At 42.8% G+C, this 18,987-nt stretch overlaps 6 non-coding genes and 2 pseudogenes across 6 annotated transcripts; all 8 read left to right on the forward strand.

The window, feature by feature from the left end:
• The first annotated feature begins 5,384 nt into the window (after positions 1 to 5,384).
• LOC135603377 (5S ribosomal RNA) lies at positions 5,385 to 5,503 on the forward strand. The gene has a single exon (XR_010484109.1). It is a non-coding gene; the product is annotated as a 5S ribosomal RNA (ribosomal RNA).
• Positions 5,504 to 5,853: 350 nt separating this feature from the next.
• LOC135602170 (5S ribosomal RNA) lies at positions 5,854 to 5,972 on the forward strand (annotated as a pseudogene).
• A 350-nt stretch (positions 5,973 to 6,322) lies between these two features.
• LOC135600071 (5S ribosomal RNA) lies at positions 6,323 to 6,441 on the forward strand. Its single transcript, XR_010482404.1, has one exon. It is a non-coding gene; the product is annotated as a 5S ribosomal RNA (ribosomal RNA).
• A 9,966-nt stretch (positions 6,442 to 16,407) lies between these two features.
• Positions 16,408 to 16,526, forward strand: LOC135603262 (5S ribosomal RNA). The gene has a single exon (XR_010484096.1). It is a non-coding gene; the product is annotated as a 5S ribosomal RNA (ribosomal RNA).
• Positions 16,527 to 16,876: 350 nt separating this feature from the next.
• LOC135602593 (5S ribosomal RNA) lies at positions 16,877 to 16,995 on the forward strand (annotated as a pseudogene).
• Positions 16,996 to 17,345: 350 nt separating this feature from the next.
• Positions 17,346 to 17,464, forward strand: LOC135599767 (5S ribosomal RNA). The gene has a single exon (XR_010482110.1). It is a non-coding gene; the product is annotated as a 5S ribosomal RNA (ribosomal RNA).
• A 350-nt stretch (positions 17,465 to 17,814) lies between these two features.
• Positions 17,815 to 17,933, forward strand: LOC135600985 (5S ribosomal RNA). Its single transcript, XR_010483292.1, has one exon. It is a non-coding gene; the product is annotated as a 5S ribosomal RNA (ribosomal RNA).
• A 350-nt stretch (positions 17,934 to 18,283) lies between these two features.
• On the forward strand, positions 18,284 to 18,402 carry LOC135600944 (5S ribosomal RNA). The gene has a single exon (XR_010483252.1). It is a non-coding gene; the product is annotated as a 5S ribosomal RNA (ribosomal RNA).
• Positions 18,403 to 18,987: the final 585 nt, after the last annotated feature.

An 18,987-nucleotide genomic window follows, 5' to 3' on the forward strand; every position in this document is an offset into this window, starting at 1 on the left:
GACTTTTTGCTTCTTGAGGTAGGCAAGATAGCATTCCTTGGTGATGTTCAATATAGCTAAGTTCTACATCATGCAAGCTAGTGAATCTTATAACATTTTAGAATATGCATAATCACCAAAGCATCATAAATTTTAATAATATGCAAAATTACAAATTTTGCATGATTGCATTTGTGTGTCTTGAGACTTGCAAGATAGCACTTCTTGGTGATGTTCAAGATAGCAATTTCTTCTCTTTTGAGAAGTGCAATTTTTGCTTTCTTCTTGAATTGTGCAAGCTAGCTATCTCCCCTTTTGTCATTGTCAAAAAGAAGGGAAAAACCCTTTACATCAATTTTTAAATCATGACAAAGGTTAGTATCAATCTCATTTGTGCATCATTATATTTTCAAATTAAAACATGCACATTTTCAAAACATATAAACTCATTATTATATGCATGATTCCAAATCATCATTCATATTATTTCAATCATTGTTTCACTCATCACTATAGCTTATCATGCATAATATGTAAAACCATCTAACATGATATAAACATTTATTTATTATTTTTTTTTTTTTAAGCATTCATGATACACATCATACAAAAGCATATGCATCATTCCAAATCATAAATATTTCAAATCATCATGGTATTAATTTGTCACATTGCATCCTACCATGCATGATCGAAGCTTCTCATTTGCATACATCAAAATAAATTCATGAATATCTCATGCATTCATATCATCACTTGAGGAATATTGAAAAAGAAATAATTGGGTGATGAGATAAATATTTCATGAATACAAAGAATTGCATAAAAATCATATCATGAATACAAGGAATACAAGTCACAATCATTCAAGAGAAAAATCAAGATCATGATTTTGATAAAACTCATTTCAAATTTAAATCATCAAAATCATTTTTATGGCTCACAAAATTTATAACATAAATAGATTCATGATTTCATTGATAATATATTTTTCCCCTTTTTAAGTGTTTCATTTTAAGTGATCGATTTCATGTTAGCATGCCTTTTCATTTATGAAAACATGCATCAATTTTTTTTTTTTAAAGCCACTGTTATTATCATGAAAATCAATAATCCATAAATATCAAGAATCATCATAATTTCAAAAATATATACTCATTAATCATAACTTCAAATTAAACATGATTTCATATACTCAAAATCGAGAAATAACAATGGAAATCAACATGATACACATTATTACTTCTCAACCACATATAGCATGATTTCATAAGGTATTTTTAATCAAAATCATTTTGTTTATCATAAACATGTAATTTTCATGATTATTTTCAAAATTACTAGAATGATAAGCATGATTCCTAATTTTTTGTATTTTCATTATAAAATTATTAAACATACAATTTTCAAGAAAATTAAATAAAAAAAATACATTATGAAAAGCATTATGTAATTTCAAAGTAAATTAAAGGCATTTTGATTACCTCAGCGTCAAAAGGCGTAAAGGCGTAGTTTGCCACCTCGCCTTTATTGATTTTCTCCTCGTCTTCGGAGGAGCTCGATTCATCCCAATTTTTGTTCTTCTTCTTGCGTTCAATGCAAGTAGTTCCGTTCTTTTTACTTTTTACTTTTTGTTTCATTTGTTGTTTAAGTTCACCATCACTTGAGCTTATGCTCGAGTGGTCTTCAAATGTTCTATGTCCCAAATCCTTCCTGTTCTTTGGAAGGTGGTTCTCAAGTTCTTCACGTGCATTGCACGTCATTTCATATGTGATCAATGAACCAATTAGTTCTTCAAGTGGAAAAATATTTAAATCTTTTGTTTCTTGTAAAGCCGTTACTTTTGAATCCCACTTCTTTGAAAGAGAACGCAAAATCTTGTTCACAAGTTCAGAATTCAAAAAACATTTGCCAAGAGCTCTTAAACCATTGACGACATCCGTAAAACGGGTGTACATGTCACCAATGGTTTCGCTTGGCTTCATTTGAAAAAGCTCGAAATCATATAGTAAAATATTAACTTTCGAGTCTTTGACTCTACTAGTTCCCTCGTGCGTGATTTCAAGAGTGCGCCAAATATCGAAAGCCGTTTCGCACAAAGAAACCCGATTGAACTCATTTTTGTCCAAAGCGCAAAATAAGGCATTCATAGCCTTTGCGTTTAAAGAAAAATGCTTCTTCTCTAAATCCGACCATTCGTTCATCGGTTTAGAGTGAAGATGAAAGCTATTTTCAACGATATTCCATAAATCCAAATTCATAGAAATCAAGAAAACTCTCATTCGAGTTTTCCAATAAGTGTAGTCCAATCCGTTAAACAACGGTGGACGAAAAATCGAAAAGCCCTCTTGAAAGCCATGAAGAGCCATTTCTCTCGGGTGTAAGTCCGAAATGAGAAATACCGGGCTCTGATACCAATTGTTAGGATCGAGAGCACTAAGAGGGGGGGGGGTGAATTAGTGTAGTGGAAAACTTTCTGCGATTAAAATCGAAAGCTGTGTTCAAACGATAAAAACAACTTCTGTATGAAAGTTGATACTAATCAATGTTAATGTCAAACTAAGCAGGCAGTTTGCAGCCATGATGAAAACCAGAATATGGACGCAAATTGAAATCTGAAGTTCGTACGAAGAAACTGATTTACGTCTAAATGCTGATTCGTAAATCACTTGGTTAGATAAGACGCAGTTTAAGCAGGAGTATAAAGGCAGTGTGCAGTATTGGTAAAGCTCAAAACGTAAATGCAATCTGCAATATGATGATCGTACGAAAAAGCAGATTTACGTCTAAACGCAGATTTACGTCTAAACGTAGATTTACGTCTAAACGTTGAAACTTGTTTGTAAAATCGCAGAGGGCAGTAACTGTTGAGAAGTTTGCAGTGAAGGTAAAATGCTTAAAGGAAATGCAAACCGAGATTTAGAGTGGTTCGGTCAATCTTGACCTACTCCACTTTTGGCTTCCTCCACCGATGAGGTCACCGACGTCAACTAGAGGCCTTACTTCAATAGGCAAAGGTCAACCACCTTCTTACAGATTCAATCCTTTTGACGGGCTTAGGAGACAACCCTTACAGGAGTTTTCTCTCCTCTCTTTATAACTCAAACTTTGAAGAACAGAAAGAGGAGAACTAGCAATTTTGAGCTCTAAGAACCACAGAAAGACAGCAAGATTTCGAGTGTGTGTTATGTGCTTTCAGTGCTAAATGGGTGGGGTATTTATAGGCCCCAACCCAGTTCAAATTTGGAGCTCAAAGATTGAGCCTCTGGGCGGTGCCACCTCTGTCAGGGGCGGTTGCACCTCTCTGCCAGAGCTCGAAGACCGAGCTCAGGCGGTTGCACCGCCTGACTAGGGAGGTTGCACCGCCTGGCAGAGCTCGAAACTTGAGCTCTAGCGGTGCTACCTCTTGGCAGAAGAGGTTGCACCGCCCAGTCTCGCTCGAAGACTGAGCCCGGGGCGGTGCCACCTCTTGGCTGGGGCGGTTGCACCTCCCAGTCTCGCTGGGAGACATAGCCTGGGCGGTGCTACCTCCTGGCTTGGGCGGTTGCACCTCCCACAGCAATCAGGGTCCGAATGGGTTGATCCATTCGGCCCAATTTGATTCTTTCAGGGGCCCAATTGCCCCAAGATTAAGCTAATGGGATCACCTCCCATTTCTAACTTAATCAATGTGCTAACTACGATTATTTCCTAAGACATATTCTGCAGCTTGCTCCGGTGCGTCAATCGCTTCTTCCGGCGAGTTTCCGGTGAACTTCCGTCGATCATCCGACGAACCCTCGGTGATCCTCCTGCGGACTTCAGGCAAACTCCTGGACTTGCGACGATCTAATTGGCAAGTTCCGACGAGCTCCTTTGGCAAGCTTCTGGACTTCTCGGATTTGTTCCCGCAGAACCTCCAACGACTATCCGAACTTCCATCGAGCTCTCGAACTCCCAACGTGATCATTGTCATGACTCCGGCGCAACTCCTACTGCATGTCTTACTTTCATCGGAGTTAATCCTGCACATGTAAAACAGAAACTTCGAACGAGACAATTAATCCTAAGCAATTAACCAAGTTGTCCGGCATGTCATTGGTCCCTCGATGCTTCGTCCGATTCTTCGGCGCATCGTCCTTTCCTGCAGCCTTTTGCCCAATCGGCCAGTTGACTCCGCAACTCAGGAGGTGCAACCGCCTGATCCCGGAATTCCGGGATTTGATCGTTTTGAGCTCCAAATTTGAACTGGGTTGGGGCCTATAAATACCCCACCCATTCAGCACTGAAAAGATACAGAACTACATTGAATTCTTGATCTTTTCTGTGAATCTAAGAGCTCAAATTTGTGTAAAGTCCAAAAGTTCTCCTCTTTCTGTTCTTCAAGTCTTGAGTTGTAAAGAGAGGAGAGAAAGGTTATGTAAGGGTTGTCTCCTAAGCCCGTCAAAAGGAGTGAAACTGTAAAAGGGCAGTTGGCCTTCGCCTATTGAAGGAAGGCCTCTAGTTGACGTCGGTGACCTCGTCGGTGGAGGAAGCCAAAAGTGGAGTAGGTCAAGACTGACCGAACCACTCTAAATCTCTGGTTTGCTTTTATTTTGAGCACTTTATCATTACTGCAAACCTCCTACATAGCTACTGCTCTCTGCGCTTTTACGAACAAGTTTCTAAATTCTGATCTTTTCGAATCTGCATTCAGACGTAAATCGGTGTTTTCGTACGATCTTTACATTGCAGTTTACATTTACGTTTTGATTCTATTTATAACTGCAAACTATCTTCTGCGCTTTTACGAACGAGTTTCTTTGCAGTTTACGTTTACGTTTTGATTCCATTTATAACCGCAAACTGCGCTTAGACGCAATCTGCGCCTAGACGCAAACTGCGCTTAGACGCAAACTGCGCTTAGACGCAATCTGAGCTTAGACGCAAACTGCGCTTAGATGCAAACTGCGCTTAGGCGCAATCTGCATTTAGACGCAAACTGCATTTAGACGCAAACTGCGTAAACTGCGCTTAGACGCAAACTGTGTTTAGACATAAACTGCACTTAATCATAAGTAATCTTAGAATCGGCTTTTGCATCAAAATAGTTTTTATCGAACGAACGCAGCTTTCGATTTTAATCGCTGAAAGATTTCCGCTGCACTAATTCACCCCCCCCCCCCCTCTTAGTGCCCTCGATCATAACACTTTCCGGATTGGGGTCGCAATAGCGATTTCGAGATCGCTCTAGAAAGTGCCGATGGTTTCAGCACGCGCTTGCCGTGACCAATACGCAGTCGTCCGGCTAGGGCTCGGAGAGAGCTTGCAATAGGGATTTAGTGAACGTTCGAGAAAGCGCCGACGGTTTCGTGATGGCAAGAGGCTCTGGACGTTGATGCACCGACCGCGACGTGCACATAGGCGAGGGACGAAACACGCGAAACGGGTGCGATAATGCCAGCACTAAATCACCGGATCCCATCAGAACTCCGAAGTTAAGCGTGCTTGGGCCAGAGTAGTACTAGGATGGGTGACCCCCTGGGAAGTCCTCGTGTTGCGCTCCTTTTTGTGTCCCGGGATACGAAACATCTCACGTAGACCTCCGAGACGATTGTTTTGGGGCTGGGACTTTTCCGTGACCGCTACGCTGTCAGTATCGAGGGGCTCGGAGAGAGCTTTCCGGATTGGGGTCGCAATAGCGATTCCGAGATCGTTCTAGAAAGTGCCGATGGTTTCGGCACGCGCTTGCCGTGACCGATACGCAGTCGTCAGGCTAGGGCTCGGAGAGAGCTTGTAATAGGGATTTCGTGAACGTTCAAGAAAGCGCCGACGAGTTTGTGACGGGCAAGAGGCTCCGGACGTTGATGCGCCAACCGCGACGTGCACATAGGCGAGGGACGAAGCACGCGAAACGGGTGCGATAATGCCAGCACTAAATCACCGGATCCCATCAGAACTCCTAAGTTCAGCGTGCTTGGGCCAGAGTGGAACTAGGATGGGTGACCCCCTGGGAAGTCCTCGTGTTGCACTCCTTTTTGCGTCCCGAGATACGAAACATCTCACGTAGACCTCCGAGACGATATTTTTGGGGCTGGGAATTTTCCGTGACCGATACGTATTCAGTATCGAGGGGCTCGGAGAAAGCTTTCCGGATTGGGGTCGCAATAGCGATTCCGAGATCGTTCTAGAGTGTGCCGATGGTTTCGGCACGCGCTTGCCGTGACCGATACGCAATCGTCGGGCTAGGGCTCGGAGAGAGCTTGCAATAGGGATTTCGTGAACATTCGAGAAAGCGCCGATGGTTTCGTGATGGGCAAGAGGCTCCGGACGTTGATGCGCCGACCGCGACGCGCACATAGGCGAGGGACGAAGCACGCGAAACGGGTGCGATAATGCCAGCACTAAATCTCTGGATCCCATCAGAACTCCGAAGTTAAGCGTGCTTGGGCCAGAGTAGAACTAGGATGGGTGACCCCCTGGGAAGTCCTCGTGTTGCACTCTTTTTGCGTCCCGAGATACGAAACATCTTGTTAGGATCGAGAGCACTAAGAGGGGGGGGGGTGAATTAGTGCAGCGGAAATCTTTCAGCGATTAAAAACGAAAGCTGCGTTCGTTCGATAAAAACTATTTTGATGCAAAAGCCGATTCTAAGATTACTTATGATTAAGTGCAGTTTACGTCTAAACACAGTTTGCGTCTAAACGCAGTTTGCGTCTAAATGCAGAGTGCGTCTAAGCTTAGATTGCGTCTAAGTGCAGTTTGCGTCTAAGCGCAGTTTGCGTCTAAGCGCAGATTGCGTCTAAGCACAGTTTGCATCTAAACACAGTTTGTGTCTAAGCGCAGTTTAAGCAGAAGTATAAAGACAGTGTGCTGCTATTGTACAGCTCAAAAAGTAATCTGCAAAAAGCAGATTTACGTCTAAATGCAGATTTACGTCTAAACGCAGATTTACGTCTGAACTTTGAAACTCGTTTGTAGACTCGCAGAAGGTAGTATGCAGTTGAAATCAAGACGTAAATGTAAACTGAAATATGATGATTGTACGAGGAAAGCCGATTTACGTCTAAATGCAGTTTTACGTCTAAATGCAGATTTTCGTCTAAACCTTGAAACTCATTCGTAAAATTGCAGAAGACAGTTTGCAGTTATAAATAGAATCAAAACTTAAATGTAAACTGCAAAGAAACTCGTTCATAAAAGCGCAGAAGACAGTTTGCAGTTACAAAACGTAATCGTAAACTGTAATGTATGAAAACACCGATTTACGTATGAATGCAGATTCAGAAAGATCAGCACTTAGAAACTTGTTCGTAAAGGCGCAAAGAGCAGTAGCTATGTAGGAGGTTTGCAGTAATGATAAAGTGCTCAAAATAAACACAAACCATAGATTTAGAGTGGTTCGGTCAGTCTTGACCTACTCCACTTTTGGCTTCCTCCACCGACGAGGTCACCGACGTCAACTAGAGGCCTTCCTTCAGTAGGCGAAGGCCAACTGCCCTTTTACAGATTCACTCCTTTTGATGGGCTCAGGAGACAACCCTTACAGGACCTTTCTCTCCTCTCTTTACAACTCAAAACTTGAAGAACAGAAAGAGGAGAACTTTAGGACTTTACACAAATTTGAGCTCTTATAATCACAGAAAAGATCAAGAATTCGGTGTAGGTCTATATCTTTTCAGTGCTGAATGGGTGGGGTATTTATAGGCCCCAACCCAATTCAAATTTGGAGCTCAAAACGATCAAATCCCGGAATTCCGGGATCAGGCGGTTGCACCTCTGTGTCAGGGGCGGTTGCACCTCCTGAGTCTGGCTCGGAGACTGAGCCCCAGGCGGTGCCACCTCTTGACTAAGGCGGTTGCACCTCTCTGCCAGAGCTCGAAGACTGAGCTCAGGCGGTGCCACCTCTTTGTCAGGGAGGTTGCACCGCCCAGTCTAGCTCGAAGACGGAGCTCAGGCGGTGCCACCTCCTGGCTGGGGCGGTTGCACTGCCCAGTCTCGCTGGGAGGCTTAGCCCAGGCGGTGCCACCTCCTGGCCTAGGCGGTTGCACCTCCTGGTGCAATCAGGGTCCGAATGGTTAGCTCCATTCGGCCCAATTTCAGTCTTTCAGGGGCCCAATTGCCCCAAGATTAAGCTAATGGGATTACCTCCCATTTTCCAACTTAATCAACATGCTAACTACAATTAGATCTAAGGCAATTTCTGCAGCTTTGCTTCGGTGCGTCAATCGCTTCTTCCGGCGAGTTTCCGGCGAACTTCCGTCGATCATCCGATGAACCCTCGGTGATGCTCCTGCGGACTTCCGGGAAACTCCTGGACTTTGCGATGATCCACTTGGCGAGTTCCGACGAGTTTCGCTTGGCAAGCTTCTGGACTTCTCGGATCTGTTCTCGCAGAACCTCCGACGACCGTCCGAACTTCCATCGAACTCTCGAACTCCCAACGTGATCATGAACTTGACTCCGGCGCAACTCCTGCTGCTTGTCTAGCTTTCATCGTAGTTAATCCTGCACACTTATCTCAACACATAGATTAGACAACAAATGACAATTGACTTCATCATCAAAATCCGAGATTCAACAATCTCCCCCTTTTTGATGATGACAATCAATTGATAATGGAGTTATCCTTAACTCCCCCTGTCTATATGCCATAGTTGAGATAAGTCAACCTTGAATTCAAGACCTAAGAATTCAAGTGACGTATTGATAAGTTAGATCAGTTAAACTTATCAATACTCCCATCATGATACTCATCATGATGTATCTCTTCAAAGATGATGTCAAGGCTTGACATACATCATCAAGTTTGTATGATTGTGTTTGTAACTATTCATCATGTAGTTTGAACATTATCATATAAAGCTGTGAAGCACTATTACATGATGCACACATTAGCAAGTTTTGCATTTTCTTCACATGATAAGATATCAACTTAGGGCATAATGCAAACTTTAGCACATGTTCATATATCTCTTGGTGATGCAAGGATGGCATAATCATAGCAGTGTTTATAGCATCACTCATAGTATTTCTAATCATGGCAGTGTTTATCAATTCATATATCTCCCCCTTTGTCATCAACAAAAAGCATAGAATTATGATACCAGGAAAATAATAATAGCAAGCTTACAGAGGAATTTTACATAGATTGCTTTAAATACTTCTTCCCCTTTTTGTTATAATCCATTGTCTATGTAAAGATTTTGCAGGATGGAATACATACACATGAATCACTTCATCAAATCTATTTCAGAAACTTATTTTTCATGAAAGTGTACGAGAAAATCTGTTTTATAGCATTCGAATAAATAAGATGCATTCGGACAAGATTTTGTTGCAGATTTTCACATATAATCATAGAAGCATGGCAATCAAGTGATTTGATCATTCAATATAGTCCGAAAAATAATTTTAACAAATTTATCTATTCGGACACATCGACATTCCTAATTCTCTTCGAATGAAATCAAATTGTTCTTCACTTAGAGGTTTTGTAAAAATGTCAGCTAGTTGATGTTTAGTATCAATGAACTCTATGGTTACGTCATGATTAGTGACATGATCTCGTATAAAGTGATGTCTAATATCAATATGTTTTGTTCTTGAGTGTTGTATAGGATTCTTAGTTAAGCATATTGCACTCGTGTTATCACATTTAATGGGAATATCTTTAAGATTAACTTTGTAATCTTCTAAAGTGTTTTTCATCCATACAACTTGTGCACAGCATGCACTTGCTGCAATATATTCAGCTTCGGTTGTTGATAGAGCAACCGAGCTTTGTTTCTTAGATGACCAGGAAACAAGGGCATGTCCTAAAAATTGACATGATCCTGATATGCTTTTTCTATCTAGTCTACAGCCAGCGAAGTCCGCATCAGCATAAGCTGTTAACTCAAAATTTTCTGATTTTGGGTACCATAATCCTAGATTTGTGATTCCATTAAGATATCTAAGTATTCTTTTAACTGCTTTGAGATGAGATATCTTAGGGTTTGATTGAAATCTAGCACAAAGTCCTACACTGAACATGATGTCTGGTCTGGTGGTAGTGAGGTAAAGTAAACTTCCTATCATACCCCTATAAGTTTTTTGATCAAAGCTTTCTCCACTTTCATCAATTTCTAACTTAGTGGAGGTGCTCATAGGAGTGTTACTAGCCTTTGAGTTGTTCATATTAAACATTTTTAATAAATTCATGGCATATTTAGTTTGACTAATAAAGATGTCATTGCTTAGTTGTTTGATTTGTAAACCTAAGAAGAATGTTAATTCTCCCATTAAGCTCATTTCGAATTCAAGACTCATAGTTTTAGCAAAAGATTCACACAGAGATTCATTTGTAGAGCCAAAGATAATATCATCAACATAAATCTGAACAATGAGAAAATTATTTTCAAAATTCTTGATAAACAATGTAGTATTAACCTTGCCTTTTGTAAAGTTATTTTTGATAAGAAAAGAACTAAGTCTCTCATACCAAGCCCTTGGGGCTTGTTTTAAACCATAGAGAGCTTTAGTTAATCTAAACACATGATTAGGGAGGCTATTATTTTCAAATCCAGGAGGTTGTTCAACATAAACTTCTTCGGAAATAAAGCCATTTAGAAAAGCGCTTTTAACATCCATTTGAAATAACTTAAAATTATTACTACTAGCGTAGGCAAGGAGCATCCTTATGGCTTCCAATCGAGCCACAGGTGCGAAGGTTTCTTCGTAATCGATACCTTCTTCTTGGTTGAAACCTTTGGCCACTAATCTAGCCTTGTTTCTAACCACGATACCATTTTCATCTTGCTTGTTTCTGAAAACCCATTTAGTACCAATAACTAAATGGTCATTTGGCCTAGGAACAAGCTTCCACACCTCATTTCTCTCAAATTTATTCAATTCATCTTGCATTGCGATAATCCATGAATCATCTTTCATGGCTTCGTCAACGCATTTGGGTTCAATTTGGGAGAGAAAGGCGGCGTTTGCACAAAAAGTTTTAAGAGAAGATCGTGTTTGAACCCCCTTTGACGTGTCTCCTAAGATTAGCTCCTTGGGATGAGCATTTACATACTTCCAATCCTTGGGTAAGGATATTTCGGGAGTGGATGCGTCCAAGTTGCTAGTTGGAGAAGGGGTTTCATTTAAATTCAAGGAATCAAAATTAACATCTTCGTCAAGATCATTTTTCGTGATTTCGGAAATCTCATTGAAAACAACATGAATGGATTCTTCGATAATTAAAGTTCTTTTATTGAAGATACGAAAGGCTTTAGAAACAGTAGAATAACCAAGAAAGATTCCTTCATCGGATTTAGCATCAAATTTTCCTAAGTTGTCCTTTTCATTTAAGATAAAACACTTACACCCAAAGACTTTAAAATATGAAACATTGGGTTTTTTATTGTTCCATAACTCATAGGGAGTTTTGGTTAGTAGAGGTCTTACTAGAACTCTATTCATAATGTAGCATGCAGTATTTACGGCTTCGGCCCAAAAATATTTGGGTAGGTTGTGTTCATTCAATATGGTTCTTGCCATTTCTTGTAAATTTCGATTTTTTCTTTCTACAACTCCATTTTGTTGAGGATTTCGAGGAGTAGAGAAATTATGGTTGTATCCATTGAGTTCACAAAATTCCTGGAAATCATGGTTTTGAAATTCACCACCATGATCACTTCTAATTGATGAAATCATAGACCCTTTCTCATTCTGAACAAGTTTGCAAAACTTGGTAAAAGATCTAAGTCACTCACTTTTCTGTTTTAAGAAGTAAGTCCATGTGTATCTGCTATAGTCATCCACGATGACGAAGGCGTATTTGCTACCTCCTAGGCTTGATGTGGAGATTGGTCCGAACAAGTCCATATGGATCAATTGTAAGGGCCTAGAGGTGCTTATTTGATTTTTAGATTTGAAGCTACTCTTAATTTGTTTACCTAATTGGCAAGCATCACATACATTATCTTTGATGAACTTGATATGAGGAATTCCTCTTACAAGTTCTTTGGATGATATTTGAGTGATTAGTTTCATGCTAGCATGACCTAATCTTCTATGCCATATCCAAGCATCCTCATTCAAGGCAGAAAAACACATTTCATTACACAAATCATTGATGTCAATAGTGTATATGTTATTTTGTTTCAATGCAATCATAGATATATTTTTGTGTGGTTTTTCAATGATGCAAGCATTAGATTCAAATCTTATAATATATCCTTTATCACATAATTGACTAATGCTCAAGAGGTTATGTTTTAAACCATCAACTAGCAAAACATCTTCAATAGAGAAGTTGGATCTGTTACCTATGGTTCCTTTGCCAATGATTTTACCCTTGTTGTTGTCTCCGAAGGTGACATATCCTTCGTCTATGCTAGTGAGCTTAGAGAATTGAGATGGATCTTCGGTCATATGCCTTGAGCATCCACTATCAAGGTACCATCTCTTGCTCCTAGCTTGCGATGGTTTAGTTTTCTACAAGAAAGGATGATGTTTAGGTACCCATTTGCTTTTGGGTGCCTCACAAATAGATCTACATTTCTTATCATGTTGCATAGAATTTGTCATGGTTCCTTTAGGAACCCAAATCAATTTGTTTGGACTTATTTTCTTGAATGGACAACAATGTGTCTTGTGTCCAAATTTACAACAGAAGTTACATTTGTCTTGATGTCGAATATGTAAGATGGAGCCTTTTATGAAGGTGGTTGGATTTTGGTGAGGACTTCTCACGAATCCAATTCCACTTCTTTTGGGAACGTGACCCTTGTTTGTAAGGATCATGTTCAATGACTTGCTACCAACCTCGAATTTCTTCAAGGTGTCCTTAAGTAGCAAGTTTTCTTTTTGGAGAGTTTCTAGATCATGGCATTTTATGCATGGGCTTAGACTATCATGATGTTCAGCATTTAACTTATCGAAATTACAAATAAGACTATCATGCTCCTTTTTTAGCAATTTGTATTTACTACTGATAGTCTTACACTCATCAAACAATTCATGGAAAGCATTTAATAATTCATCGAATGATAAATCTGCATCTATTGAATTTGTTACCTCATCTTCGATGGCCATTAAGGCGTAATGAGCAACTTGCTCGGTGTTGGACTCATCTTCTTCGGATGCGCTCGAGTCATCCCATGTTGCTTGAAGCGCCTTCTTCTTTGATGTTCTCCTTTTGACTTGGGGACAATCACTCTTGTAGTGTCCCGGCTTTTTGCATTCATAGCAGATTACTTGGTCCTTCTTGGGTTCAAGTTTATTTTTTGCATCATTCTTAAACTTGTTTCTTTTAAAGAACTTTTTAAACTTTCTTGTTAGAAGTGCCAAGTCATCATCACAGTCCTCATCACTTGAGTTTTCTCTCAAGTGGCATTCAGAAGTTTTGAGTGCCATATCCTTCCTGTTCTTTGGAAGGATGTCTTCTTGCTCTTCATGAGCTTTACATGTCATTTCATAGGTCATTAATGACCCGATTAGTTCTTCAAGAGGGAAATTTCGTAGATCTTTTGCCTCTTGAATAGCCGTGACTTTAGGATCCCAACTCTTAGGAAGGGATCTTAGTATCTTATTAACAAGCTCAAAATCCGAAAAGCACTTTCCGAGTCCTTTTAGACCGTTGATGACATCCGTGAAACGGGTAAACATGTCGCCAATGGTTTCAATCGGTTTCATCCGGAAAAGTTCGAAAGAATGTAACAGCAAATTGATTTTTGACTCTTTTACTCTACTTGTGCCTTCATGGGTCACTTCGAGTGTGTGCCAAATATCAAATGCAGTTTCACAAGTTGAAACACGGTTAAACTCGTTTTTATCAAGTGCACAAAATAAGGCATTCATAGCCTTTGCATTAAGAACGAAAGCCTTCTTCTCCAAATCATTCCAATCGATCATTGGAAGAGAAGACTTCGAAAATCCATTTTCGATAAGATTCCACAGTTCAAAATCCATAGAAATAAGAAAGATCCTCATTCGGGTCTTCTAGTAGGTGTAGTCCGTCCCACTGAACATGGGTGGACGCGTAATAGAATGCCCCTCTTGGTTTTCGGCGTATGCCATTTCTCTTGGGTTTTAATCCGTTAGAGAGTTAACCTTGCTCTGATACCAATTGTTAGGATCGAGAGCACTAAGAGGGGGGGGGGGGTGAATTAGTGCAGCGGAAATCTTTCAGCGATTAAAAATGAAAGCTGCGTTCGTTCGATAAAAACTATTTTGATGCAAAAGCCGATTCTAAGATTACTTATGATTAAGTGCAATTTACGTCTAAACACAGTTTGCGTCTAAACGCAGTTTGCATCTAAATGCAGATTGCGTCTAAGCTCAGATTGCGTCTAAGCGCAGTTTGCGTCTAAGCGCAGTTTGCGTCTAAGCGTAGATTGCGTCTAAGCATAGTTTGCATCTAAACACAGTTTGCTTCTAAGCGCAGTTTAAGCAGAAGTATAAAGACAGTGTGCTGCTATTGTACAGCTCAAAAAGTAATCTGCAAAAAGCAGATTTACGTCTAAACGCAGATTTACGTCTGAACTTTGAAACTCGTTTGTAGACTTGCAGAAGGCAGTATGCAGTTGAAATCAAGACGTAAATGTAAACTGAAATCTGATGATTGTACGAGGAAAGCCAATTTATGTCTAAATGCAGTTTTACATCTAAATGCAGATTTTCGTCTAAACCTTGAAACTCGTTCGTAAAATTGCAGAAGATAGTTTGTAGTTATAAATAGAATCAAAACGTAAATGTAAACTGTAAAGAAACTCGTTCGTAAAAGCGCAGAAGACAGTTTGCAGTTACAAAACGTAATCGTAAACTGTAATGTATGAAAACACCGATTTACGTATGAATGCAGATTCGGAAAGATCAGCACTTAGAAACTTGTTCGTAAAGGCGCAGAGAGCAGTAGCTATGTAGGAGGTTTGCAGTAATGATAAAGTGCTCAAAATAAACGCAAACCAGAGATTTAGAGTGGTTCGGTCAGTCTTGACCTACTCCACTTTTGGCTTCCTCCACTGACGAGGTCACCGACGTCAACTAGAGGCCTTCCTTCAATAGGCGAAGGCCAACTGCCCTTTTACAGATTCACTCCTTTTGATGGGCTCAGGAGACAACCCTTACAGGACCTTTCTCTCCTCTCTTTACAACTCAAAACTTGAAGAACAGAAAGAGGAGAACTTTAGGACTTTACACAAATTTGAGCTCTTAGAATCACAGAAAAGATCAAGAATTCGGTGTAGGTCTATATCTTTTCAGTGCTGAATGGGTGGGGTATTTATAGGCCCCAACCCAATTCAAATTTGGAGCTCAAAACGATCAAATCCCGGAATTCCGGGATCAGGCGGTTGCACCTCCTGACTGGAGAGGTTGCACCGCCTAGCAGAGCTCGAAGACTGAGCCCAGGCGGTTGCACCTCTATGTCAGGGGCGGTTGCACCTCCTGAGTCTGGCTCGGAGACTGAGCCCCAGGCGGTGCCACCTCTTGACTGAGGCGGTTGCACCTCTCTGCCAGAGCTCGAAGACTGAGCTCAGGCGGTGCCACCTCTTGGCTGGGGCGGTTGCACCGCCCAGTCTCGCTGGGAGGCTTAGCCCAGGCGGTGCCACCTCCTGGCCTAGGCGGTTGCACCTCCTGGTGCAATCAGGGTCCGAATGGTTAGCTCCATTTGGCCCAATTTCAGTCTTTCAAGGGCCCAATTGCCCCAAGATTAAGCTAATGGGATCACCTCCCATTTTCCAACTTAATCAACGTGCTAACTACGATTAGATCTAAGACAATTTCTGCAGCTTTGCTTCGGTGCGTCAATCGCTTCTTCCGGCGAGTTTCCGGCGAACTTCCGTCGATCATCCGATGAACCCTCGGTGATGCTCCTGCGGACTTCCGGCAAACTCCTGGACTTTGCGATGATCCACTTGGCGAGTTCCGACGAGCTTCGCTTGGCAAGCTTCTGGACTTCTCGGATCTGTTCTCGCAGAACCTCCGACGACCGTCCGAACTTCCATCGAACTCTCGAACTCCCAACGTGATCATGAACTTGACTCTGGCGCAACTCCTACTGCTTGTCTAGCTTTCATCGTAGTTAATCCTGCACACTTATCTCAACACATAGATTAGACAACAAATGACAATTGACTTCATCATCAAAATTCGAGATTCACACATCTCCCGTAGAGCTCCGAGACGATTGTTTTGGGGCTCGGAATTTTTCGTGACCGCTACGTAGTAAGTATCGAGGGGCTCAGAGATAGCTTTCCGGATTGGGGTCGCAATAGCGATTTCGAGATCGTTCTAGAAAGTGCCGATGGTTTCGGCATGCACTTGCCGTGACCGATACGCAGTCGTCGGGCTAGGGCTCGGAGAGAGCTTGCAATAGGGATTTCGTGAACGTTAGAGAAAGCGTCGACGGTTTCGTGATGGGCAAGAGGCTCCGGACGTTGATGCGCTGACCCCGACGTGCACATAGGCGAGGGACGAAGCACGCGAAACGGGTGCGATAATGCCTGCACTAAATCACCGGATCCCATCAGAACTCCGAAGTTAAGCGTGCTTGGGCCAGAGTAGTACTAGGATGGGAGACCCCCTGGGAAGTCCTCGTGTTGCACTCCTTTTTGTGTCTCGAGATATGAAACATCTCCCGTAGAGCTCCGAGACGATTGTTTTGGGGCTCGGAATTTGCCGTGACCGCTACGCAGTCAGTATCGAGGTGCTCAGAGAGAGCTTTCCATATTGTGGTCGCAATAGCGATTCCGAGATCGTTCTAGAAAGTGCCGATGGTTTCGGCATGCACTTGCCGTGACCGATACGCAGTCGTCGGGCTAGGGCTCGGAGAGAGCTTGTAATAGGGATTTCGTGAACGTTCGAGAAAGCGCCGACGGTTTTATGACGGGCAACAGGCTCCGGACGTTGATGCGCCTACCGCGATGTGCACATAGGCGAGGGACGAAGCACACGAAACGGGTTCGATAATGCCAGCACTAAATCACCGGATCCCATCAGAACTCCGAAGTTAAGCGTGCTTGGGCCAGAGTAGAACTAGGATGGGTGACCCCCTGGGAAGTCCTCATGTTGCTCTCCTTTTTGCGTCCCTAAATACATAACAACTCCCGTAGAGCTCCGAGACGATTGTTTTGGGGCTCGGAATTTGCCGTGACCGCTACGCAGTCAGTATCGAGGGGCTCGGAGAGATCTTTCCGGATTGGGGTCGCAATAGCGATTCCAAGATCATTCTAGAAAGTGCCGATGGTTTTGGCACGCGCTTGCCATGATCGATACGCAGTCGTCGGGCTAGGGCTCGGAGAGAGCTTGCAATAGGGATTTCGTGAACGTTAGAGAAAGCGTCGACGGTTTCGTGACGGGCAAGAGGCTCCGGACGTTGATGCGCCGACCGCGACGTGCACATAGGCGAGGGACGAAGCACACGAAATGGGTGCGATAATGCCAGCACTAAATCACCGGATCCCATCAGAACTCCGAAGTTAAGCGTGCTTGGGCCAGAGTAGTACTAGGATGGGTGACCCCCAGGGAAGTCCTCATTTTGCACTCCGTTTTGCGTCCCGAGATACGAAACATCTCCCGTAGAGCTCCGAGACGATTGTTTTGGGGCTCGGAATTTGTCATGACCGCTACGCTGTCAGTATCGAGGGGCTCGGAGAGAGCTTTCCGGATTGGGGTCGCAATAGCGATTCCGAGATCGTTATAGAAAGTGCCGATGGTTTCAGCACGCGCTTGCCATGACCGATACGCAGTCGTCGAGCTAGGGCTCGGGGAGAGCTTGCAATAGGGATTTCGTGAACGTTAGAGAAAGCACCGACGGTTTCGTGACGGGCAAGAGGCTCCGGACGTTGATGCGCCGACCGCGACGTGCACATAGGCGAGGGACGAAGCTCGCGAAACGGGTGCGATAATGCCAGCACTAAATCACCGGATCCCATCAGAACTCCGAAGTTAAGCGTGCTTGGGCCAGAGTAGTACTAGGATGGGTGACCCCTTGGGAAGTCCTCGTGTTGCACTCCTTTTTGCGTCCCGAGATACGAAACATCTCTCGTAGAGCTCCGAGACGATTGTTTTAGGGCTCGGAATTTGCCGTGACCGCTACGCTGTCAGTATCGAGGGGCTCAGAGAGAGCTTTCCGGATTGGGGTTGCAATAGCGATTCCGAGATCGTTCTAGAGAGTACCGATGGTTTCGGCACGCGCTTGTCGTGAACGATACGCAGTCGTCGGGCTAGTGCTCGGAGAGAGCTTGCAATAGGGATTTCGTGAACGTTCAAGAAAGCGCTGACGGTTTTGTGACGGGCAAGAGGCTCCGGACGTTGATGCGCCGACCGCGACGTGCACATAGGCGAGGGACGAAGCACGCGAAACGGGTGCGATAATTCCAGCACTAAATCACCGGATCCCATCAGAACACCGAAGTTAAGCGTGCTTGGGCCAGAGTAGTACTAGGATGGGTGACCCCCTGGGAAGTCCTCGTGTTGCACTCCTTTTTGCATCCCGAGATACGAAACATCTCCCGTAGAGCTCCGAGACGATTGTTTTGGGGCTCGGTAGGCCACTACGCCGTAGTCTCCAGATGATACAGGGGAATCCAATCCATTGGACCTGCCTGTCCTCAGTTACCATATAAATATAGTCCCTCATCCATCTAATATCCTAGAGACCGTATATTGAGCATGGTGCTGTCAGACTCATACGGTTTCTACTCGAGTCTCGCTCTAATCGTATTCTCCCGGAGAACTCTTTCTCTCTCAACCCGAATGACCCTGGCCAGGGATTTGTTTGAGCAAGAACACATGGGATATTCCTCTCTTGATGCCGAAAGTGGATGATCCTTTATCGGTACTCAATAGCCCTCGTAAGGTTGACTACCACCCCAATGACCAGTTGTACTAGTTCTGGGACATCCAAACCTATAAGTCTGGTATCAAAGAGTGGAGCACTCATACAGGACATTCTTGGTGTCTCAAGTCTAAGGACCAGATACACCACTAGGACTACGGAATCACTGTTTGACAATAAGGCATCATCAACCATCCAGCATTCCGTAAGTGGATCAATCAGTGAACTCA

The sequence above is a fragment of the Musa acuminata genome, chromosome BXJ2-1 (assembly GCF_036884655.1).
Source record: "Musa acuminata AAA Group cultivar baxijiao chromosome BXJ2-1, Cavendish_Baxijiao_AAA, whole genome shotgun sequence".
In the NCBI taxonomy this organism is placed as follows: domain Eukaryota; kingdom Viridiplantae; phylum Streptophyta; class Magnoliopsida; order Zingiberales; family Musaceae; genus Musa; species Musa acuminata.